Source organism: Varanus komodoensis, unplaced genomic scaffold (assembly GCF_004798865.1).
Source record: "Varanus komodoensis strain SLA01 unplaced genomic scaffold, ASM479886v1 scaffold6_4, whole genome shotgun sequence".
NCBI classification, from domain to species: Eukaryota; Metazoa; Chordata; class Lepidosauria; order Squamata; family Varanidae; genus Varanus; species Varanus komodoensis.
This window is the reverse complement of record NW_025336347.1, coordinates 1,719,838-1,742,947: the sequence shown is the minus strand read 5'-3', so window position 1 is coordinate 1,742,947 and position 23,110 is coordinate 1,719,838. Positions and strand designations below refer to the sequence as shown.

The following is a 23,110-nucleotide window of genomic DNA, read 5'->3' as shown; positions in this document are numbered from 1 at the left end:
CTTTGTTCTAGGAGTTCCTCAATAGAAGCCATTGATCCACTGCTCTTCACAGTGCAGGATAACTTGAAGAAGAACACAAACTGATTTGATGCCCTTTCCTGCATGTTCCTATTGGAGGACATGAGAAGCACCCTTTGAAGTCCTGTAGTACTATATTATGTATAACTATGAGGCGGCCATTTCACATTTCTTGGACTTTAAGAGCATTTTTAAATGTATCTGCATGTGATACATGCTCCCCCTCCCCCAATAATTGTTTCTAACAAGTGGCATAATATCTGACACCAGAAACTTCAGGAAATGAAACAATGGTGTGTCTTCTGTTCAACGTTGACTTTGAGACATTGGCTTTTTTTTTTTTTTTTTTTTTTTTTTTTGCAGGGCACTGCAGTAAGAAAAAGAAATTGATGGGTACATAACATAAACTCTCATTGTATGCTTACAATGCATTAATTTCCAGAGATGACTCAACTCAATTCCTAAGCAGATCCATCTTCTGAAAAGAATGGGCATCAGTCTGGAATATACATTTGAACTTATCTCTAAGAACAAACTTCTTGCAAAGCTGCTTAAAACCTAGATAAGAACATAAGAAAAGCTAAACTGGATCAGACCAAAGTTCCATCCAGTTCAGCACTCCCCCCACATGGTGGCAGCCCAGCTGTCCACAAGATCCCTCAAGCGGGATGGGTGCAAGACCTCCACCACTCCAAGCTCCTCAGCAACTGGCATATGCAGGCACAGCACCTCTGGTAATGGAAGCAGCACATAGCCGGGAAGGGTTGCAGCCATTGATAGCATCTTTCCCCAGAAAGTTTAAATGGCTGCCTATTGTGGCAATGGCAGACTATATTATTGTGGATCCTGTTGATCAATTAAAAAGCACTTCAATCACTGTTAATACTGGTGGCTTGTAATTCTTGAAGTTGAGCTTAAAATGCTTTGCTGTAACCAGGGAGACAGGCTGAGGCACAAAAATCTTAAGATATAAAGTGAAGCGAACAGCCACTGACCAAGAAGGAAGTCTTGCAGTTGTTGCAGATAACTCATGGAATATGTCAATTCAGTGTGAAGCTGCTGTGAAAAGGCAGAGTTAGGAAAGAAATCAAACTGACTTTTAAAACAAAAATGCAGCAAGGGGCAACTAGGATTACCAAGGGGCTGGAGCAACTACCCCATAAGAAAAGAGTGCAACATCTAGGACTGTGTCACTTAGGAAAAGGGTGAGGGTAGGCATGATATAGGTGTAGAAAATTATAATTGGTGTGGAGAAAGTGAACAGGGAGGCTTTTCTTCCCTATCTCATAACTCTAGAATCTGGGCTCATCCCCAAAGCTGACTTGTGCGACCTTCAGGACCAATAAAAGGAAGTGCAGCTTCACAGAATGGCTAGTTATGTTTTGTAATTCACTACAATGAGATGTAGCAATGGCCACCAATTTGGATGGTTTTAAAAAGGGATATGACAGGTTCATGGAGGATAAAGTTCTCGGTTGCAGCTAGTCCCAATGTCCATATTCTGCCTCCAGTGTGAAAGGCTGCGTGCCGATGCATGCTAATTTCTGGGAAACCTGGGTGACATGGGTTCAATTGCACTCATGTCTTGCTTGTTGGTTTGCCACAGGTAGCCAGCTGGCCACTGTGTGAACAGAATCCTGGACCAGATGGATCCTTGGTTTGATCCAGCATGAATCTTCTTTTGTTCTTATGATCACTAAGGGAGAAAAAAAATGCCATATAAATAAACCTCCTACCTTTTCCTGTATGTTTTATTGGTGGTCTAGCTGTGTTCCCAAAAGTAGTATGGTAAAATGGATAAGTCATATCACAACTTCTTTTGGGGACCTGAACACCAATAAAAACATCTGAAATCATACAAGTGAAATCATGCTGTCAACTGGCCTCACATTAAAGAATGTCAGATTCCTCATACCTGTTTCACTCTAATATGGATATCAATTGAATTTGCCTTTTGGGACCAGTTATGAAGTTGGTAGGCCAGTCATTACATCATTGTAAGCTGGTAGGAAAGATGCTATCCATAAGAGAAGTTATGAAGGTATGAAAGACTGAGACTACAATAATTTTTGCCCAAAATTTCATTTAAATTGTACATTGTAGAACTCCAATCTCAGAGGTGCAGGCTGGTCATTCATCTGATAAAATGGGAAGGTAGTGAAATAGATGTCTCCATGTCCAAATCAAATGATAAACTACTGTAAAGTAAGTGCACAGAAGCAATAGATTCCTACTATTTACTCAACACTTGGTTTGACTTTCCTGCATTCAGTAATCTATATGTACTTCCCGCATGATGTGATTTGAAGTTTAAAATTTATACTAACATACACAAGTATCTAGTCATTTAAAACTTCATACTGGAACAGTAAGGAAGAATTGAAGAGAGGGTTAGATCAACCCAGTTTAAAGGACAGTGGAAAACATTCTCAGCACCATTAAATCATCTACATTAAACTACAGACTAATTAGCACAGGGCATATTGGTCACTTCAAATATTATACAAAGAACACTTGATAAATTGGCCTTCATATTGCCTGCTCACAGTCTGAGAGCATGCCAGTTCATACACATGGACTTGCCCACTGGTGGCACAATTCTGCCTAGAATTGTTTTGCAAGCATCATTACATTTACTGCAAAGACTCTCCTAATGGGCTGTATTCCGAGGACTATGCAACATTAGTTCAGGACATAGTGAATGGATCAGCATGTAGTCACTATGACAAAAAATAACAGTCTTCCAGAACTATAAAGTTACAATTGCATATTTAATATATTGGGGTAAGAGGTGCTAGCAGAGAAAAATTGTAAAATACAGAAGCAGAGATAAGAAGTCCTTGATATATAAAGATGTTTTACACAGATATTTCACATTACACCAATGACTGGGGGAAAAGGATATAACACAATGGAACACTTGTTGCTTTGATTGGAGAATCCCTTGGATCAACTGCTGCCAGATAGAAAAGTCTCCATTCTGAATGTCTAACGGGTGTTACCAGTTTGTGCCAATAATATGGAACTTAGGGTGCAACCTTATGCATGTTTAAACAGGGAAAGGTCCTGTATCTCCGAGCATTCCCTAGCCAGCCAGCTAGCCATGTTGAACACAGAATGATGACCTTTTGGTGGACCAATGATCTGGCTTTATTTACGGCAACTTCCTTCAACTTCATAGAAGCATGGAGTTGGAAGGCCACAAAGGACAGATCCTGTGCAATGCATGACCCAAAGCATGCCTAATAGAAGGTTGTCCTGCTGTACTTTGAATGCTTCCAGGGTGGGAGTCCACAACCTCCCCAGATAATTGGTTCCATTATAATATCGCACTAGCAGTCAGGATTTTTTTTCCCCTGAAGTTCAGCTCGAATTTGGCTTCTTGTAACCCAAGCCCATTTTTCTGTGTCCTGCACTCTGGGATGATCAAGAAAAGATCCTGCTTTTCTGTGAGACCACCTTTTCAAATACTTGAAGAGTGCTTCCTTATCTTCCCTCAACCTTTTCTTCTCAAGGCCAATGTTCAATTCTTCCAGGTTCTCTTCATGCAGCTTTGATTCCAGCCCCTTGATTATCTTCCTTGCCCTTCTCTCAAACTTTTCCAGTTTGTTTGTGTGTTTTGTAAACTGTGGTACCCAGAATTGAAAGCCATATTCAAGAAGAGTCTAACCAGTACTGACTAGATGTAAGAGAGTACTTTACAAGATTTGGAAATGATACTTCCCCTAATGCAGCCCAAAAGAGCATTTGCTTTTTCTGCATCCACTTTATGGACTCAGTCAGTTTGTAATCCACAAGAATTCTAAGATCCTTTTCACATGTACTGCTATTGACCCAAGTATCCTCAAGTAACTACACATTTTTCCTAACTGCACAACTTGGCATTAGCCCTTATTAAGAACATAAGAGCATTAGAAAAGCCAAGGGTCCATCTAGTCCAGCACTCCAGTCACATGGTGACAAACCAGCTGCCCACAGGGTCCATATTAAATTCCTTCTCTTGAATTGAACCCAACTCTCTGAGCTCCTATCAGGGTATTAATTACCCTGCCTAATTTTGAGTCATCTGTAAACTTGATAAGCATTTCCTGTACCTAATCCAAAACATTAATCAAAAGGTTGAAGAACACCAGACCCATGACTGATCTCTGTGGTATCCTCTCATTACCCGCCCCCAGTCTGAGAAGATGCCACTGAGAAGCACTCCTTGAGCCCAGTTCTTAACTTCTTAAACTTCTAATGGACATACGTAGCAATTGTAAGGCCAGTTGTCATTACAGTCTGGCACTCCTCCTTCACACATCCTTCACTTACCCTAACATATTAGCCTTGTATTTAATTTTCTGTTCCTCTCTCCCTGACCTTCCTGTCCATAAGCTGAAGGTTTGTTATTGTCAAAATAATAATCCTCAAAAAAGCATAAACTGTAAAATGTGTCATTTCCTGTATGTTTGATAACATACAGGATCCACAGCTCAAGTTTTTTTTTTTTTTTTTTTTTTTTGGTTAGTTTAAATACACACCTATCATGTCTACAAATTATCTCTTTTCAATTGATTAAAAAACACTAAAAGAAAGGGAGTATGATGTTCTAGCGAACTCAGACATGTGAAAGTGTTGGACACAGAGCTTGCAAAAATCCTTTACTCCTTACATGTTTTGGCAGGTGCCTGAAGAGGACTTTTGGTGTCTCTTCTTCTGGCCATGTTTCATGGGAGTGACTTGAAGATGGGGCATTTGGAAGCAGAGCCACAGTAGGTTCTGCAAGCTATGGGGTGGACATTTTTGGTCAGTTGGCAACTTAGCTTACCAAGGACCCATATTCAATATAATGAAGAAGGAGGCATGCTCAAGACACAGCATGAATGTAGAGAAACTCCAGTACCCACTTCCACATGGAGCAAGACCAGATTCAGGAATAAGCTGAAGTCACAAACTTGCTTCTTCATGTGTCTTGACACTCCGTGATGAACAGGATAGTGAGTGGAAACGGCTCAATAATAATCCTATGGGAGCCTGATGATTCTGCTGCGCTGTTTTGGTGCCACTGTGCTGCTGCTTGTCTATTTCTTCAACAAATGAGGCTGAGAATACGTGTTAATCTCCCATGCCTCACTTCCTAATGCTGTTGATGTGAAAGTAAGTGCTGGAAATAAGCCATTGTAAGATGAAGATGACAACGACGACGATGATGAATGTTCTGATCAGTGTGGCTTTTTCACTGGATTTAATCTTGGGAAATTCACATGTTGTCGCTCACAGTCTCCCCTTATGTCTGCTGTCACTACACAGTAGTTTCTGCTTTTCACAAAAGGGGTGTGCGTGTGTAGAGAGAGAGAGAAAGAGAGAGAAAGCACACATATTAGTATTCCTCTTCAGTATTTTCTGAAGAATAATAGGTACTGAGTTCCAATCCTCGTTTGAAGGATTTGAATCACTCCTAAGTGGGTCACTCAAATGTAACATTCTCTCCCTCTCTTTCTCTGAGTGTGTGAGCATGTGTGCCTGTGTGTGTGTGTGTGTGTGTGTGTGTGTGTGTGTGTGAGAGAGAGAGAGAGAGAGAGAGAGAGAGAGAGAGAGAGAGAGAGAGAGAGAGAGAATGTGAATTCTTGAATTGGCTAATTCTTGTTGGGAAAGGTGAGGGCTGGCAGGGGTTTGCCTATTAAAGAAGTGCGGTATCATTAAATCTGTGAATCTGGAGGACACCGGCTTCTTTAAACAATTCTTTTGTGCTTTTATGTATCATGAAACATGAGATGCATTATTTTTGAAAACATGGCAAACTGTTCCTTCAAAACATTTCAGAAAGAAAGTAAACTATATAGCTAAGTACCCCTTGTGTCAAAGGAAGGAAGGAATTTTAGTCCTGAAGGGTTAAGCAATAATGGTGACTTAGCTTCCAAAGGTGGCAATTTTTCCTAACCCTCCTCCTCCATCATCATCATCATCATATGCTGAATGTAATAACTATGCCTGATCAGCTACCTCGTTTTAATTTATTTCCCAAATATATCATGCATTTTGGGGGTAGGGAAAAACTGAAAGTTCATTGATACATAGAAAATGTTGAGGACTTTTAATATAGGTTTAGGGTGGCACCTACTCTTGCAGCACCTGCTCTTGCACGGTGAGGCATCACCTATGTCATATGCGAAGGCACCATCGTTGGTCCCCCAGAAGAAGAAGTTGCCTTACCTCCCACATCATTTCCTCGTATCTCCATCTTAAAAAAGAAAAATGAGAGAAAAGAAAAAGGAAAGGAATAGGGTTTGATATGGTGGGAAAGATTTCTGACTGGGATGATGGATAGCCTCTGCCGGTCAGAGCAGACAGTGCTAAACTCAATAGACAAATAGTCTGAACGGATATAAGGCTGCTGCCTTTGTTCTGGAATGTACTTGTGTTGCAATTGTTTCTTACATCCCAGCTTCAACGCTTCTGGAGGTAGCTGGCAGAATGCATGTTTTTCATTGGCTCTCAGAGATATTAACAATAAGGGATGCCTTTTCTTCCATGTCATCACCTGTCATTTTAAGGGAGACACCTCACATCCTGGAATTACTCTTTTCTTCCCACATTTGTTAGCCTTTGTGGTTCCACTTCACTATTGGGAACTTCAGGATCTGTAGCACTGAGTGCAGCTTGCTCAGTCAGCACTCCTCTGCTCTTAAACTGCAAGGGGTTATATATTTTCTGTGAGTCATTCCTTTATCTGCCACAGAGGGAGCAGGCTCCTAACCATATACCTTCCAGCACTGGAAAGCTGAAACTTGCTAAATGAACATGGGACTGGAAGAATAATGGCCACTGTTTCTCTGAATGCCATGCTTTTCTTGCCAGACACAGTGAATAGTCTAACAGTGTGGGCACATGCATGTTGACCTTCAATTCAGCTGGCCAATATCCAGATTTTTAATATATATTTATTTACTGTCCAATAGCTGAAGCTGTCTGGACAGATCAGATATCCCTATTCTACTACAGGACAGACCAAGAAGAGAAGAGGGAGAGGAAAATACATGTGCACACACACACCCACCCACACATGGAAACAAACACTAGTCACCTATTGTTCCCAGCTAAAACCATTCAAATGTATTATCAGCAACCTACAACTCATCCTGGACAATGAGGAATAGTTCTTAGGATACAGTGTTGTGGCCTTGTCCCAGCAAGCCTGAGTACACCAAGGATGTTACAAGGGTTTGTGTATCAGGATGGCTTGTCTTGTAATCTGAACCTGTGTGACCAGTCCCACAATGGGTAAATGGAGGAACATAAGAAAAGTCATCCTGGTTCAGACCAAAGATCCATCCGGTCTACACAGTGGCAAACCAACTGCCCACAGGACCTCTCGAGCAGGAGGGGTGCAAGGCCTCCCCCTGCTCAGTTCTTCAGCAGCTGGTTTATGCAGGCACCCCACCTCTGGTTCAGGAGGAAGCACAGAGCCTGCAGAAGCAATGGGGACCCTTGTCAAGGACAGTAGACAAACAAACGCACTCTTACTGTTCTTGGTGATCTTTTCTGTGCCCCCAACAAGTGAAGCATCCATTTCACATTGGGTGGGTTGACCTAGCTTACCACTCTTTCCCCCAATATTTTTGTACACCAAATATGTACCCTTTTGTAGTATTTTGAATTAATTTTTCTAGCCAGACTTGCATAAGTGCAGAGGTCTGTAGTTTGACTGGTGTGAAATAGGAAGCCTTCCTGGGCAGTCTGGAGTGTAATTATTGTAAACCAACCATGGACATTGACCCAAGATCAAAATAGTTTTTGGTATTGTTGTTGCTGACTTTGCTTTTGACATAGCAGCATCAAAAGGTGAGCTGTCAAATCAAAGGAAAGCCATGAGTGATCTTTGTTCATGAAAACATGTGGGTGTCTTTTCTCTCCTTTCACAGAAGTAGTGACCCCCAGTCGGTCCCATTGTCCCCAGCTTTCCATCAATTCCCAACGTTAGGTGTTTGGAAGAGTGTGCCCTACATCCTTTGTGCTGACATTTGCTTCTGACAGCTGTCAGAAGTAGATCTTGTGTTGCAAATGGGTTTAGGAAGGCTCAGAGTGGTAGTTTGGACAGAGAAGTATCTGGCATCAGGTATGGCAAAGTTCAGAACCCGTGGGAGATCCTCGGAGGACATTCTATCAGTGTGCTTATGACTGCTATTCTTAACACATGATTTTCAAAGACATAAATTTCATCAAGAGATCCAGTTTGTGAACACATCTCTCCATTTTTCCTTTCTAGCAGATCAAGGTAAAAGGCTTCTACAGTATGGTCTTTTACTAAGCTAGGCTGGCGATGCAATACTGAGTAAATAATAATCGTTATTCACAAGTAGTATCTATCAAATTATCAATCTGACTGGTAGAATTAGCTCTTATCTATGTCAGGTATTGCTGTGAGCTGAGTACTCTGTTGTCCCAGCAGTAACACTCACCAGTGCTTCTTGCCACTGCTTCTTTTACTTGTAGGTCTTTGAGCATACACAAAGTGAAATGTTGAACCCTCTCTTGCCCCTTCACCCAAAGTTTTGCTTATGTATCCTTCTGCACCTGTCTCTGGAGGGAGGAGCACTGTGGACATGGCACACCTGCATTCCTCCCTCTGTGATCCCAATTGGACCACCTTCCAACTGTGAAGAGGGACTATTAGGTCCATCTCCTCAGGGGACTGGAGTTCTCCATCTGATAGACTCCTCATATCTAACTCTCCCCTCTAAAGATGTTGTTGCTCTTCTTTGTTCCCATGGCCAGGTTGACTGGGCCCCTCAGCTCTCGAGCTAATCTCTTCCCAGCAGCTGAGTCTAATTCAGCAACCATCTCCTTATCAGAGCCTGAGTTGTCAGCCCTGCCGGGATAGGCCAACTCCCCTTTGTACACCTCATTCTCAGAATCTGAGCTGTCAGTCCAGCCAAAATGGTCAGCTTCTTGTGCATGCCTGGGAATCTTGCCAGTATATGCACTCACGACAGATATTCATTCCAAACTGAGGCCTCCATCTCTCTTACCCTCCAAAAGGACTGTCTCCACCCTCAGGGAGGTTCATGTGGCTTGTTGGCTAGATGGTGGGAATGCTGGACATTAATTTGTCTGCTCATCTGGCTTGGCAATGAAGATTTGGGTTGATGGACTCACACTCCTCCTCCTTTGACCCTCCTTGTCTCACATTGTCTCCCCAGCCACTTGGCTAAACGTGCTTGTCAACACATTTGAGAAACGTTTTCCAAGCCCTCATCTTCTTCATCTAGCTTGTGTTCAGGCTCTTAACTTTTCATGTGAGAGCCAGTGACCCATTGGGGTGAGAGTGTTCTACTGGAGATCAAGGAGATGTGGGGTCAAGTCTCCACTTGGCCATTGAGCTGATGAGGTGACTGTGGCCAGTCACTCATTCTCAGCTTAACGTACCTCACAGGGTTGGTTTTGTGAGGATAAAATAGAATCAAAGGGGATTGGCAAAGCTTCCATGGGATTCTCGCAAGAAAAGGAAAGGTGAGATATGAATGTAATGTAATAAAAATAGGAATAATAAATAATGTGTCTGATGGCATGGACAACATCTGTGAACGCTCATGCTAGAATGCATAAATCTGTTAGTTTTAACAAGCCTGTATATATAATGAAATAGTCCTAATTATAATGAAGGAACATAAGGAGAGCGAGAGAAACAGAGATTCTTAATGTGTAGTGTTAACACTGTTACGATGATAACCTTGAGGGATGGGCCTCTTTTTGTGCCGCAAAGAGGCTTTCAGCAATGTGGGGACAAACCAAAAGTAAATGTTAAAACATTCAAACCTTGATCCTGTTGCTGAATTATCAAACAACTTGTAAAGAAAGTCTTCTGTGTGCGTGTTTTTCTCCATGTCAGTTTGTTGACAGCATTTTCTGAATACACATTAGCAACCAAAGAGAATAAGAAATTACTTGGGAAATTTGCCTCCACAACATTTTTAAGCAAATAAAATATGTATGTCTGACAAGGTTGATGTACTGTTAAAAGAAGGCAAATAACACCCATTTGCTCCATTTGAATTAGAATTTAATTCCCCGGTGGACCAAAAAATATGTCTCTAAAAAGAGTATGTTTCAAACCATTGATACTGTTTGCAGAATAAATCTGTTATTGTTTTGGTAATTACTTTTTTATTTTTATTTATTTATTTATAGCCACATGATAGCATTTGGAGACACAACACAAAGAGACCAATCCCTGACTGGAAATGGACCATGGGGACATGAAAATGACCTGATATATTTCATGTGGATTTATGTGAAAATACAGGGTTTTTTGCAATTAAAATTAGAAGGTGAGCCATATGGAGACCTGTGCTAGGGCAGTGGGGTAGTTAAGTCATTTTATACTCTGACCAACATGGCCTTCCAGGGGCAGGGTTTAATGCTAACAGGTGTTACTTTATTTACCTCAATATTCTTGCCTCATAATTACCCCTGCTGCAATTGGGCCCCTCCTGCCCTTGAGTGGGCCTGGGACTTGGAGGGAAAACAAGCAAGCTTGTTGGAAGCTATGATGCTGGAGGTGAAAAGAGTGCACGTTCAACCCATCCCTTTCACAAAGCCACATGTCTCCCTCTGAAATAAGTCCATTTGGAGTCACTTTCAGGAAAGTTTCCAGAGCGGGAGAAGCAACTTCTGTTTATTTGGGGAATGGCGCTCATTACTTTGGCACAAGGCAGCGGAAGTGCTTCCTGGAAAAAAGAGAAAGAAAGGAGCTTTGCCACATCCAGCTGTAGCAAAGCTGTGTTCAGAAACGTCCCTGGCCCCATCTGCTGTAGCCTGACATGATTCCCAGCAGACCATTCCAGGCTTCAGGATGTTGATGGTGCTGCTGCTGCTTTAAATAGTGTCAAAGCTCTTTTTGTGGTCTAAAATAAAATGAAAGAGAGAAATGTATGCCACCGTGTGTCTTGATGGTATGCCTGTGCCCCCAGATAAATAGCATTCCTCTAAAAATAGAGCTCTTTTTCAGTAGTGGCAGGGGTGGTGGTTGGATGCTGCGATCATCCACAAATCGCCAACACCATCTAGCCCAAATAATTCCATTCACAGAAGATTGCTGACTCCTCTGTCAGTGGGGTGCCTCATCCATTACAGCTTTTCCTTTTGAACATTACAGAACCTTTATCAGAGCTTTTCATGGTGCCAAACCTCATCCACAAAATAACTTCAGCACCATGGATGGCTCCCACTCAGCTGAAAACAAATTCTGAAATGGGTGAGGAGCCCTACAGAGATGGGAGTTCAGTTATTTCCAGGTTCCACTGATCATGAAGAGGAAAGTCAGTATGATGTGGGGTATGTTACGGAGACTTATGAAGCATTAATGTATGAGACAAAAGCCTATAGCCATTTTTCATGTCAATAATATTGCTGTTCCAACCCTGGCCTCAGTTATAGGATTTGCTACGCTATTTGAAGAACCTCGCAACAAATAGAAGCCATGTCAGATGCTGAAAGCAAAGCACAACATCTGGCCTCTCAATATGAAGAAACCCAGATTGAAACCAATTAGACAATAAAAGAATGGGAAAATAAAAAAAGTTTTCTTGACACTGAAAAGAAGAAAGTGCCGTTGCCAGGCGAACACTTCTGGAGAGTGTATTGCATAGACAGGCACCACAGCCAGAAACCCCTTCTCTGGGTAGCCACCCTCCTGATATCCTTCAAGGAGGGCTCCCAGAGAAGGACCTCTGCCTCAGATCTCAAAGGGCAGGAGGGCATATAGGGAAGGAGGAGCTCCTTCAGTTATCCAGGACCCAAGCTATTTAAGGCTTTATAGGTCATCACCAGCACCTTAAATTGGGCCCAGACTTCAATTGGCAGTCAGTGTAAATGGTAGAGGGCCAGCATTATATGTGAATACCTGCCAGTCCCCGTTAACATCCTGGCAGCTCTATTCTGAAGCAACTGAAGTATCCAGACCATCTTTAAGGGCAGCTCCACATAGAGCACATTGCAATAGTCCAATCAGGAAGTTACCAGTGCATGGGTCTCCATTGCTCATCCAGGTAAGGGCACAATTGGTAGATCAGCCGAAGCTGAAGGAAAGTGCTCCTTGCCACTGCTGCCACCTGGGACTCCAGACTGTTCTGGGTCGAGGAGCACTCCCAGACTGTGCACCCTGTCCTTCACGAGGACTGCAACCCCATTCAGAACAGGGCTAAAATCACTTACCTGGAAGGCAGAACCACCCAACAGGACTTTTGTCTTGTCTGGATTAAGCCTCAATTTATTGGCCTTCATCCAGCCCTTTACCTCAGCCAAGCTCCAGTTTAGGACAGACAGTGCCTCATCTGGACTAGATGTAAAAGGGAGGTAGAGCTGGGTCTCATCAGCGTACTGGTGACTCCCCAGCCCAAACCTCTGGATGACCTCTTCTTGTGGTTTCATGTAGATTATGTTCTATTATTATATATATTAGATTATGTTCTATTGTATTTCAATGTATTTTATTGTGTTGTAAGCCACCCCGAGGCTTCGGCAAGGGGCGGCATAGAAATGTTATAATAATAATATGATAATAATAATAGATGTTAAAAAGCATGGAAGATAAAATGGAACCCTGCGGAACTCTATGGCAGAGTTGCCATGGTGCAGAGCCATAATCACCCAGCACCACCTTCTGGAATCTGCCAGTCAGGTAGGAGTGGAACCACTGCAGAGCAGTGCCTCTAACTCCCAACCCGGCCAGCCTATCCAGAAGGTCGATGGTATCAAAAGCTGCTGAGAAGTCCAGGAGAACCAACAGGGTCACACTCCCCCTGTCCCTCTCCCTGCACAGGTCATCGTACAGGGTGGCCAAGACAGTTTCATTCCCGTAGCCAGGCCTGAAGCCTGATTGAAATGGATCTAGATGGTCAGTTTCCTCCAAGAGCACCTGGAGTTATCTGACCACCACCCAGTCAAGCACCTTGCCCAAAAGCAGGATATTAGACATGTTTTAGCTGTAGTGATCAGAAGTGTGCATGTACAGCATTTCAACAACGATAACATCACCAATTTCAATCTTGGCAGGGAGTTTTATTTTGATTCCTCTCCTAATTATGCCTAATCAAGAATTTGCCATTTTCACAGTGCCACACATAAGTTCACTGTCTTTATCAAGGTGTCCACGACAGTCCCAAGGCCGTTTTCTTAGTCACTGCTTGCTCAGATTCCATCCAGCTTATATGGGCCTGAAATAGTTTCCTAGTCATGATGTTGTCAGAGGGCAGCTATTGCTGCTCCCACTTCCAGATGGGCCATTCTGGCTAGTTACTAGAATGTTTGTGGATGAAACCAGAATGGTTAAAAAAAATTGTTGGTTTGCCCTTCAAGCCAATGCATATATGAGAAGAGAAGGGACGGAGTCAAGCACCCGGGGGCTACCTTGCTCCTCCCTTCTTGTAGGTCACACACTGGTAACTGTGGCAGGAGTGCCATTCATCTTTGCCTCCCTTTCCCACATATAGTCATGCTCATTTCAGCATTTTATCACTTGAATTATAAAAGTCTGGATGATTTAAGCTGTTGTGAACTGAGCATTCTTCACTGAACTTTTCTGGGATTCAAAACTGGGTCTCACAGGAGCTTCCAGGAAACCTCCCACCCATTCACTTTGTTGTTGTTGTTGATTTGTTTTATGCTGCTGCCACCAACTTTTTTTGTCTGAGTAACAGCAATAATCTAATGCCTGCTGCTGGGTGCATTTTTCTGGATTCTTTTTCTTCCAATCCGCAGAATGCCAGGGTGAGCAATGCTGCCTGCCCCTGCTTTGACTGAGCACAGATGCCATCATGAAGCCCAGTTTCTTTGACTACTTGCCTGTATCTGCAAGCCAAAACAGACTAAACACAGGAAGAGTCACTCAGATGACCAAATGGTCCTCAACTGAGGAACTTTCAGATGGGATGGAGGCTCCAGTAGGCATACCCCTAGGATTTACCATTCCTGGGGGCTTCTCTTGTACTCCTCTTTGCAGTCATTTTTAGTTATGTTAGAGAGCCTAGTACAGCTAGGATCTGCAATACTACAGACCCAACAGCATAAAAACTGTAGTGAAATATAGTGATTATCTGTTTTACGTACTTCAATCCAAAGAGCTGGAGTTGGATTGTTTAGGAAATAATCTTCATTAAGAAAGTTATCAAGTATAAAGGAAGTTGTCAAATATAAAGGAAGAAAAAGCCTGTATGTGTGTGTGTGTGTGTGTGTGTGTTTAAGATACACAAAACAAGCAGGATATCAGAAATTTTTTCCACAGGTCGTTATCTGCAGAGAAGTTGAAAATAAGATTGAAAGTAGATGTGGCAGTCTCAAAAAAGAGACAGAAATTACTTTTCTGTATAGCCACAACCAATTATATCAAATCCAATACAGTCACTGCATGAATTGCTACCGTTGTTCCTGCTTATGTATTAGCCTTACATGAATGCAATTCACAATACCCGCTGGCACAAATCTTCATGTACTATTTAATTGGCATTCCAACAGAAAAGGGGGAGAAAACACTACATTAAGGTAACAATTTTCTTTCAAATTGCTTTTTAATTCTGCTCAAATGTTGCCATGTCAACAATAAAGAAAGTGTATTTTCATACAGACACACACACAACATTGTGACTACCTGGAGTGCGTGTCTTGCTTAGCAAGAATAACCTTATTAGTAAATACAATGCATAAAGGAGAAGATGGAAAGCATTTGGTGTCTTTCACATCTCTTCTGCCCATAAGCACTCTGAATTGGTATGATAGGTCATGGGAGTACCCGAGCGCTGCGCCAAGCATTTCTTCGGCATTCCCCCTGCCCAGCTTCTTCATTCAGCAATAAAGTACCTCAGGAACACCACTGAAAAGGAATTCAAAAGCACCCTGAAAATGAGACAGGGAAACAGGAACCTCTTTGTGAGAGAGAAAACTTGGGGGAAATTGGATACTTCATATTCTGGTGGAACCTTCAGGCTTCTGAAGGTCACCTCATCCCATATGTACCCACCAGACCCTGAGGCCATCTTTGTGGGTCCTTCTTCAGGGGCCCCAACTGAGGAAGTGAGGCAGCTGGCTACCAAAGGGAGGGCTTTTCATTTGTGCCTCCTCTGCCAGTTCTAGAATGAGCTCCTCAGAAAGGTGCACTTGGTGCCTATTATTTTCAGTGTCAGGTGAATTCCTGTGTATTCTCCCAGCATTTAAACAACTAAATTTTTTAACTTCATTTTTAACATTGCATTGTATTTTTCCCCACTACTATGCTCTGGTGCCAATTCAAGGACAATTGCTATGTGCATTTGTGGATTTTGACGTTTTAAAAACATTTGCTAACTGCCTGGAGAGCCTCAGCTCAGTAGAAAAATTGGAAAAACAAAGTGAAGCCCCGCTCTCCTTTGCTCTCCTCAGATCTTCCACCCAGCACCAGCTGTATGGCTGGGCTTAGAACTGCAGAGCCTGGCAAGAGCGGGGCTGGCTGCAAAGGAAGAGGGAGATGCTCCAAGCCTGGAGTCCCAGCGCCAGCCTTGGAACGCCTTTCGGAAGTTGGAGCAGAGAATCTGGCCTCTTCCTCAGCTGCCCAGACAGGATCTGGTGGCCTTGGGTGGCATCCTGAGAGCATCTTTTTTCATTCTTTTCATTTTGAAGTATCTTTTATCTTCTAAATTTTTATAATCCTAAACCATTTTATGAAACCATGCCAGTAAGTTATTAAAATCACTCAGGAGTTTTTATTGGCATTGAGGTCTAGAGAGGTTCTGTAAAGTATCTTAATAGTTCTATAAAAAATATGGAGTGTACTGTTCAGACAAGGTAATAAAAATGAGGGGAGATGTGAGTGGAAGAATACTTTAGAATGGTTTCCTTTAGTTAGCCTCCTGTGAATGTTTTCCTTTCAGGATTAAAATCAAGAAATAAATCTACTTTGGCTTGAGTGCTGTGCAAATAGGAGGGAGGAATTATCTGAGAGGTCTAAAGTTAAATTAATCAGAGATCATTTTTAGCTGCTTATTAGATCAATAACGTCAGCCACATAAGAGAGGCCTGTATTTTGACTACTGGCTATGCCTGCAATCATCTGTTTAGTTACTCTAAAAAGAGCGGAGGTGGAATAGAATAGTGGGAGCTAAAAGCACCAAACAGATAGGCTAGACATGCACATGGTAGGCATGTCATGAGCGGAGCTGGCTAGAGCTGGGGCTCAGACTAGATGGCCCAGGAGGCCCCTTCTGACTCACTCTGTTTCTATATTTTTATGTTACAATCAGTTACATACCTCATTGCGTGGGATACAATGTGCTCTGCTCTATCTACACTGACAATAAAGTAGGCAAATTGTTTCATTTTATAATCAGACTATGTTTTGCAACTATTGATGAGGATTGCGGTGTTGGTGGTGGTGGCATTTATGCTTTATTCTGAAGGCTGCATGACCTGCTTTCCACATTTCAGAAGATCCATGCAGGCCTTCAAGCTTGTTCCAGTACACAAGTATATTTTTCCTTGTTAGGGAGTGATTGTTTGGGCATGATGATGGTTTGAGAACTACAAGCTTATTGTGAAGAATATTTAACTGGTCTTAACAAGTAGGGATCTATGAAAAATTCATTTTTATTTACAAATCATCCAAGTATATCCCATTTGCTCTCCCAAATGTAAGTGTAAGCAGAAATATTGGGGGCTGGGGTGGAAAATGTTTGCAAATTCCAAATTTGCAATTGCATTTGAAAAATGCATTTTAAATTGCTCATTTCCCCAAAAATTCACAATTTCACACTTTAATCAAGGCAGGAAAGTGTACAAAATGCATAAACATGTACTACACCTATCTGAAATGCATGTTTTCACCTTACTTATAATTTGAAATACAGACTGAAAATGAAAACAGGAGAGAGCTAAAATTAGACAAGCTTAAAAATCACTGGTTCTCCATCCCTATTGACAATGTGTTCATCAGGTTTTCAAATCAACCCATCTTTTCCATTTTTATCTCATACCACTTTATCATAAGAATAGGTACACTGGGCGACAAGAGTTGACAGCAAGTACTCCTTCTATTATGGTTTACCAACATATCACCAAAAATACACCAATTGAATCTAAGAATTATTGTTTACTAGAGTCAGTGTCACTACTTTCTTACTCCATCAAGATTTCTGCACACATATATCATGATCATCATTGAAGAATGCAGTAATACAAGTGCTATTTTTCTCCAGGTCTTTGGTAAATGCTTCAAAAATATCAATATTTCAGCATGCTGGAGAAATATCTCAACACAGTATGTAGTAGAAAGAATTTCCCATTATTATTAGATATCTAAAAGATTGGCTACAGATAGACTAGACATGATGCTAATCACAATATTAGCATCATGCTGGAGCTTTTAAAAAGATGATCACAAACACATGCATTAAGTGACGTATCTAGTTTAGTCCAGAATCTGAAAGCCTGTACAGAATTACTCACTTTTAAGGCGTAACAAGAATGGGAATTGATTCAAGGGGTGGGGATAAAGCGAACTTGTAGAAAGCATTAACTGATGGTGTCCCACTTAAACTATCAAAGCGGTACTAGCCTTATCAACCTCCAGCTCATTGTCAATGCACCATATGCTGCAATGACAGATTTTTGAGGGAATTGTGTCTTGCAAGGATATGCTATTGGCATTATATTTTAGGCTGATGATGCTAGTGCTGTGTCACTTTCATAGGGTTAGGGGAGAGTTGAGCAGCAGATTTAGACCTTAATGAATTAGCTACCAAGGGCAAAGGAAATGCTGGCAGTTGTAGACACATTTTCTAGAAATAGGCTGCAAATGAATTAGCTAATGGGGCATGCATGCAGAGTCCCAGGTCTCAGCTTAGTTGCCTGGGAGTCCTTAGAAGACCATCCCTCCTCCCCTGGTTCCACATCCTTCCCACAACAAGCATTTGCTGGTTTCCCAGCTTTTGTGGAAACGTTTCCCTATGCGAACATGCTGAATTCCATCCCTTTGACTTTGTTACTGGCCAGAAGGGCTTTAAGAGAAAACGTAGTGGCATTTGCAGCTACAGCATGCTGGCACCCATCAGCCTGGTGCTACTGGCCAGTTTACATGAATTTCCCTGGCTTGAAAAATGCAAATTGCAACACACGTTAAAAGTGGAAAACTGAGCTGACACATCTTGGGTCAGATCAAAGCGGTGCTGGCACTGGGTTCGTGGACTGGAATATAGGGTGATAAGCAGGTCCCATCTGCAAGATTTGGACCCCTAACCCAGCTGGATTACTTGAACTTCCCTATGCAGCCCTGGTTCAACAAAAGCGTGTGTGTGTGGGCGGGGGGGGGGGGGGGGGGGCGTAAATTGGCAACATGTATGCTGTGCTGCTGATTTTGGTCAAAAATCTCTGATCTGAGTCTCTGGTTCCAGAAGAAGTGATGCATCATTCTTTGAGAAAGGCCCTGGGTAAGGGAGTCACAGCAGGAGGAAAAATCTATGCATGAGAAAAATCACATGAAACATTCTCTCCTAAGCTCCAAATGCATGTGTCTTTTCCTGGGAAGTACAGCATGGCACTACGCTCTGTTTCTATGTTACTTCTGCATGGAAATTCTCCCAGCTCCCTGTTATACACTGCAGCTGGAGTGTGGGGGGATTTTCTTGGATGCCAAATTATAAAAATAGTGCAAAAGCATGCCATGGGATGCGTAAGGTTCTCAGGGAGCAGAAGGCTGTGCTAGTGTATGAGCTGGCTAAATCAAGCATGCTTGTTTGCTAGAGCTGTTTCTTTAATTGTACAGGTAAAAGATTGCTATATTCCAAACACGTGTGACTTTAAGTATGAGCTTCAGGCATTTTTGGAAGACAGGTATTGCTCTTATTTTAGCAACAGTGTGCTCAGCTGGTGGACCTGAGAGATCCAGGTTTTAGTCTCCTCTCAGCCATGAAAATCACTGGATAATGTTGAACCAGTCACTGCCCCTTGCAGCCTAGCCTACCTCAGCCTAACAACCTCACAGGGTTGTTGTTGTGAGCATAAAATGGAGTAGAAAACAACTTTGTGAGGGACTTTGAGTTTCATGCAAGAGGAAAAAGGTGGGATATAAAAGCATGTCATAACCGTAATCTCTGTGAATAAATTATACATTGTGTGCCTTTTAAAAATGCTTAAATATTGTAGTGAATAGAAGTAAATAGGCTGAAACCTTCCAGAACTCTAGTTTGTGACCCAGGCTATATGTAAGCTAAACTTAGAATGTTCCCTTGGTTGTACTTAGTAAATGTACTTAGCTGAGAGAATTAGCGAAGCTCAAAGTGACTGAATTTCTCTGAGTTCCTCTGTGAAGATCAATTTCCTCGTCTCCATTCTTGATTATGAGCTTTTGTTGCTGTTGTTATTCAAAAGGAAAACATCTTCTTACATGTGCACCCAAATGCATAATTCCCCTCATTAACTAAGCTATAAATTGCATATATTTCCAAAATAGGTATTTTTAAAGTATGCATTTTTCTAAAGTACATGTTTTTGAATGCTAATGCACATTTGGGAGTCTTCATGCCTCTCTTGAAGGTGCATGTGTGTGGGTCTGAAGGTACAGACAGGGAAAATTCAGGTTAAAAAAGTGAACAGTTTGGCATATCTTAAGTCCCTATAGATCGACCTTCAAGGACTGCCTTTTCCTTGGAGGCCCACTAATCCAGAACCATAATGATAAGATATATGAGATAATGTCACTGGACATTAATATTGGACAGCATCTTGAATTATAATGGGTAGTATATTATGAAAAACCATTGTGGGGAAGGGGTGATGAAGATCTGGACTGTGGAATGCTGGGATTTGGTCCTTCTCTCAATGAGAATCTTCTCTCTGGGAATCTCCCTGTGAAAATCAACCTGTCCACTCCTGTTTTATTTCTCTATCCCTCTTCTTTTCCCCTCTTTGAGAACTGGAATACTGGTGCCCTGAATTTTCAGGCTCCAAAATGCTGAAAGATCTAATTTCCCCAGGGCAGTGGACATAGCAGGTGTCTTGAGAAACTGTTTGATCCAATGTCCCAACACTTTGATTCTGCCATGGCAGCATCCCAGGTACCAGGTGTAAAGGGGGAGAGGGAGACAAAGAGGGGGTGCAGAAGAAAGCGATCTTCCTCCTGCCGCTAAGTAGATGGAATAGTGGGAGGAAGAATCCTTCTCCTCCTCAAACTAAAGTTTAAGATGTAGGAAAGCTTTGGGTAGGGGAAAGCTAGAAAGCTGCCTTCACACTGAAGATAAGCATGATGGATCACATCTGCATGAATTATTTGCCAAAAGATTACAGGGGAAAGTGATGTTCCTTGAAGACTGTGAATCCAGGTTGGTACAAAGGAAAACATGGGCAACCATTGAGCTATGCACTTGAAGGGAACTGGTTCATTTGCAGATCACTATATAAATTTGTACTGTCAAAACCATGGTTTCCCCAGTTGTAATGTATAGCTGTGAGAGCTTGACCATAAGGAAGGCTGAGCACCGAAGAACTGATCCTTTTGAATTGTGGTGCTGCAGAAGACTTCTGAGAATCCCTTGGACTGCGAAGAAATCAAGTCAGTCAATCTTAAAGGAAATCAACCCTGACTGCTCTTTAGAAGGTGAAACTTTGGCTGCGTAATGAGAAGGATGGACTTGCTGGAGAAGACCCTGATGCTGAGAGCAATTGAAGGCAAAAGAAGAAGGGGACGGCAGAGGTTGAGGTGGCTAGATGGAGGTCACTGGGGTGGTCAGTGTGGACTTGGGTGGACTCCAAGGGATGGTGGAGGATACGAGAGCCTGGAGGAATGTTGTTCATGGGGTCATGATGAATCGGGTGCAACTTTGCGACTAAACAACAAATTTAATCACTCCCATCAATATTTGGAGGTATGGCTAGTTCATGTTGGTGCAATTACAGTTGAATAAGCCCAGGTCTGGAGAAGGATTATCCTGCAATACAGAACAAGCATCATGCATCAGATGCTCAGCATCATCCAACTGCTGCATTTCTAAGCTTCACTGGGAAATCTCTGTTTTTGACTTATCTATCCAATGCAGCAGCTCCTGTACTCTATTTATTTATTGCATGAAAAAGAAAAAAAGGAGAAATATTGAAACAAATGACTTTCCTATAATTAAGCATATTAATAATACAGCCAGATAATAAATTGAGTCATTTGATGTAATAAAAGTATAAAATACCCATATTATGAAATCACAGGGGGATGAAGTAAATAAATTTATTTTCATTAGAGGAATGTCAGAATAACTATTTATTTTATTTTGGGAAAGGAACATTGCACTGTGCTTATAAGACTGCCCAGTGCAATATTTCATGCAGTTCATATTCAACTGGGTCTTCAGTGCTGTAGGCTGCTGATAATTTGTTGCGCGGCATGACATAAATATATTTTCACAGCAGACTTACCAGAGGTGGCACGTGCATCTGTACTTCAGAAAATTCTTGCTGGATCTAGTCCAGCATTCTGTTTGCAGAGGGGCCAGCAACTGGCCATAGGATCCCACAAGCCAGACATCAGTGTAATGGCACCGTCTGCCTCTGATATTGAAGGTAACGTGGCCATCAGGACTGTTAACCAATGACAGCCACCTTCTGCATGAATTTGTCCAATCCTTTTGTACCAAAGCTTTGAATAAGTGTGGTATGATATTTGTACTTTAATTTCCAATTCCTTTCCTCATTATGACTAACATGGAGTTTGCCTTTTTTACAGAAGCTGTACCCTGGGTCAATGTTTTCATCGAGCTTTTCACAACCACAGGGTCTCTTCCTTGGTCAGTCACAGATCACATCAGCTTGTAGTTGGGATTATTTGCTTTTCTTGTTATTTTGGTGTGCATTCTCCGAGTTTGGGGAGATTCTTTATTTGCTTCTCACGACCCCTTTTTGCTTTAACCACTCTAAAGTTTTGCTGCTATTAGCTAACTTGTCCACTTCACTGCCTAGTTCTGACTCCAGACCATTTATCATTGGTCTCAGTACAGTTCCTTGTGTGACCCAACATCTTCCTCTGCTTCATTGCCTTCTAGAATCCTTCCAGAATCCTGACAAACAATCTATCTTTTTGCAATGGAGTAAGAATATGTCCTGCCATGGAATCTTGGCTTGCAATGTTGTTCTCAATAGTCTTTTGGTGTTCCTTGACACAAGTGGACAAGGTGCTTGGACAAGTATGTCCTACCACTTGCTTACTAGACCCATGCCCAGCTTGGCTACTTAAGAAAGCCAAGGATGGGATTGGGACCTGGATCCTGGAGGTGGTCAACGCCTCTTTAAGAGATGGCCAGGTACCTGCCCCTTTAAAGGAGGCGGTAGTCCGGCCAGTCCTAAAGAAGGCATCCCTGGATCCAGAGGTGGCCGCCAATTATAGACCGGTGGCCAACATCCTGTTCCTGGGCAAAGTGCTAGAGCAAGCGGTGGCGGGACAACCCCAAGCACTCTTGGATGAAACTGATTATCTGGACCCATTTCAGTCCGGCTTCAGACCTGGGTATGGCACTGAATCTGCCTTGGTCCCCCTGTATGATGACCTGTGCAGGGAGAGAGACAGGGGGAGTGCGTCCCTGTTAGTTCTCCTGGACCTCTCAGTGGCTTTCGATACCATTGACGATGGTATCCTTCTGAATAGGCTAGCAGGATTAGGAGTTGGAGGCACCGCATGGCGGAGGTTCTGCTCCTATCTCAACAGCCAATTCCAGAAGGTGGTGCTGGGGGACTATGGCTCTGCACCATGGCAGCTATGCCATGGAATTCTGCAGGGGCCCATTTTGTCCCCTTTGCTATTTAACATCTACATGAAACCGCTGGAAGAGGCCATCAGGAGGTGTGGACTGCGGAATCATCAATACGCTGATGATACCCAGCTCTACCTCTCATCTTCCACCAATCCAGGTGAGGCAGTGGCCGTGCTGAACTGGTGCCTGGCCGAGGTAATGGGCTGGATGAGGGCCAATAAACTGAAGCTCAATCCAGACAAGGCGGAGGTCCTGTTGATGGGTGGCTCGGGCCTCGGGATGGGGGACTTGGGCCTTGTCCTAAATGGGGTTGCACTCCCTCTGAGGGACAGGGTTCGCAGCTTAGGAGTGCTCCTCAA

General features: G+C 42.5%; 1 protein-coding gene across 1 annotated transcript in view; it reads left to right on the top strand.

Moving 5' to 3' along the window:
• The window catches only part of GRM7 (glutamate metabotropic receptor 7), a 456,262-nt gene that overhangs the window by 262,671 nt on the left and 170,481 nt on the right, over positions 1–23,110 (top strand). The gene's annotated exons all lie outside the window — the stretch shown is intronic.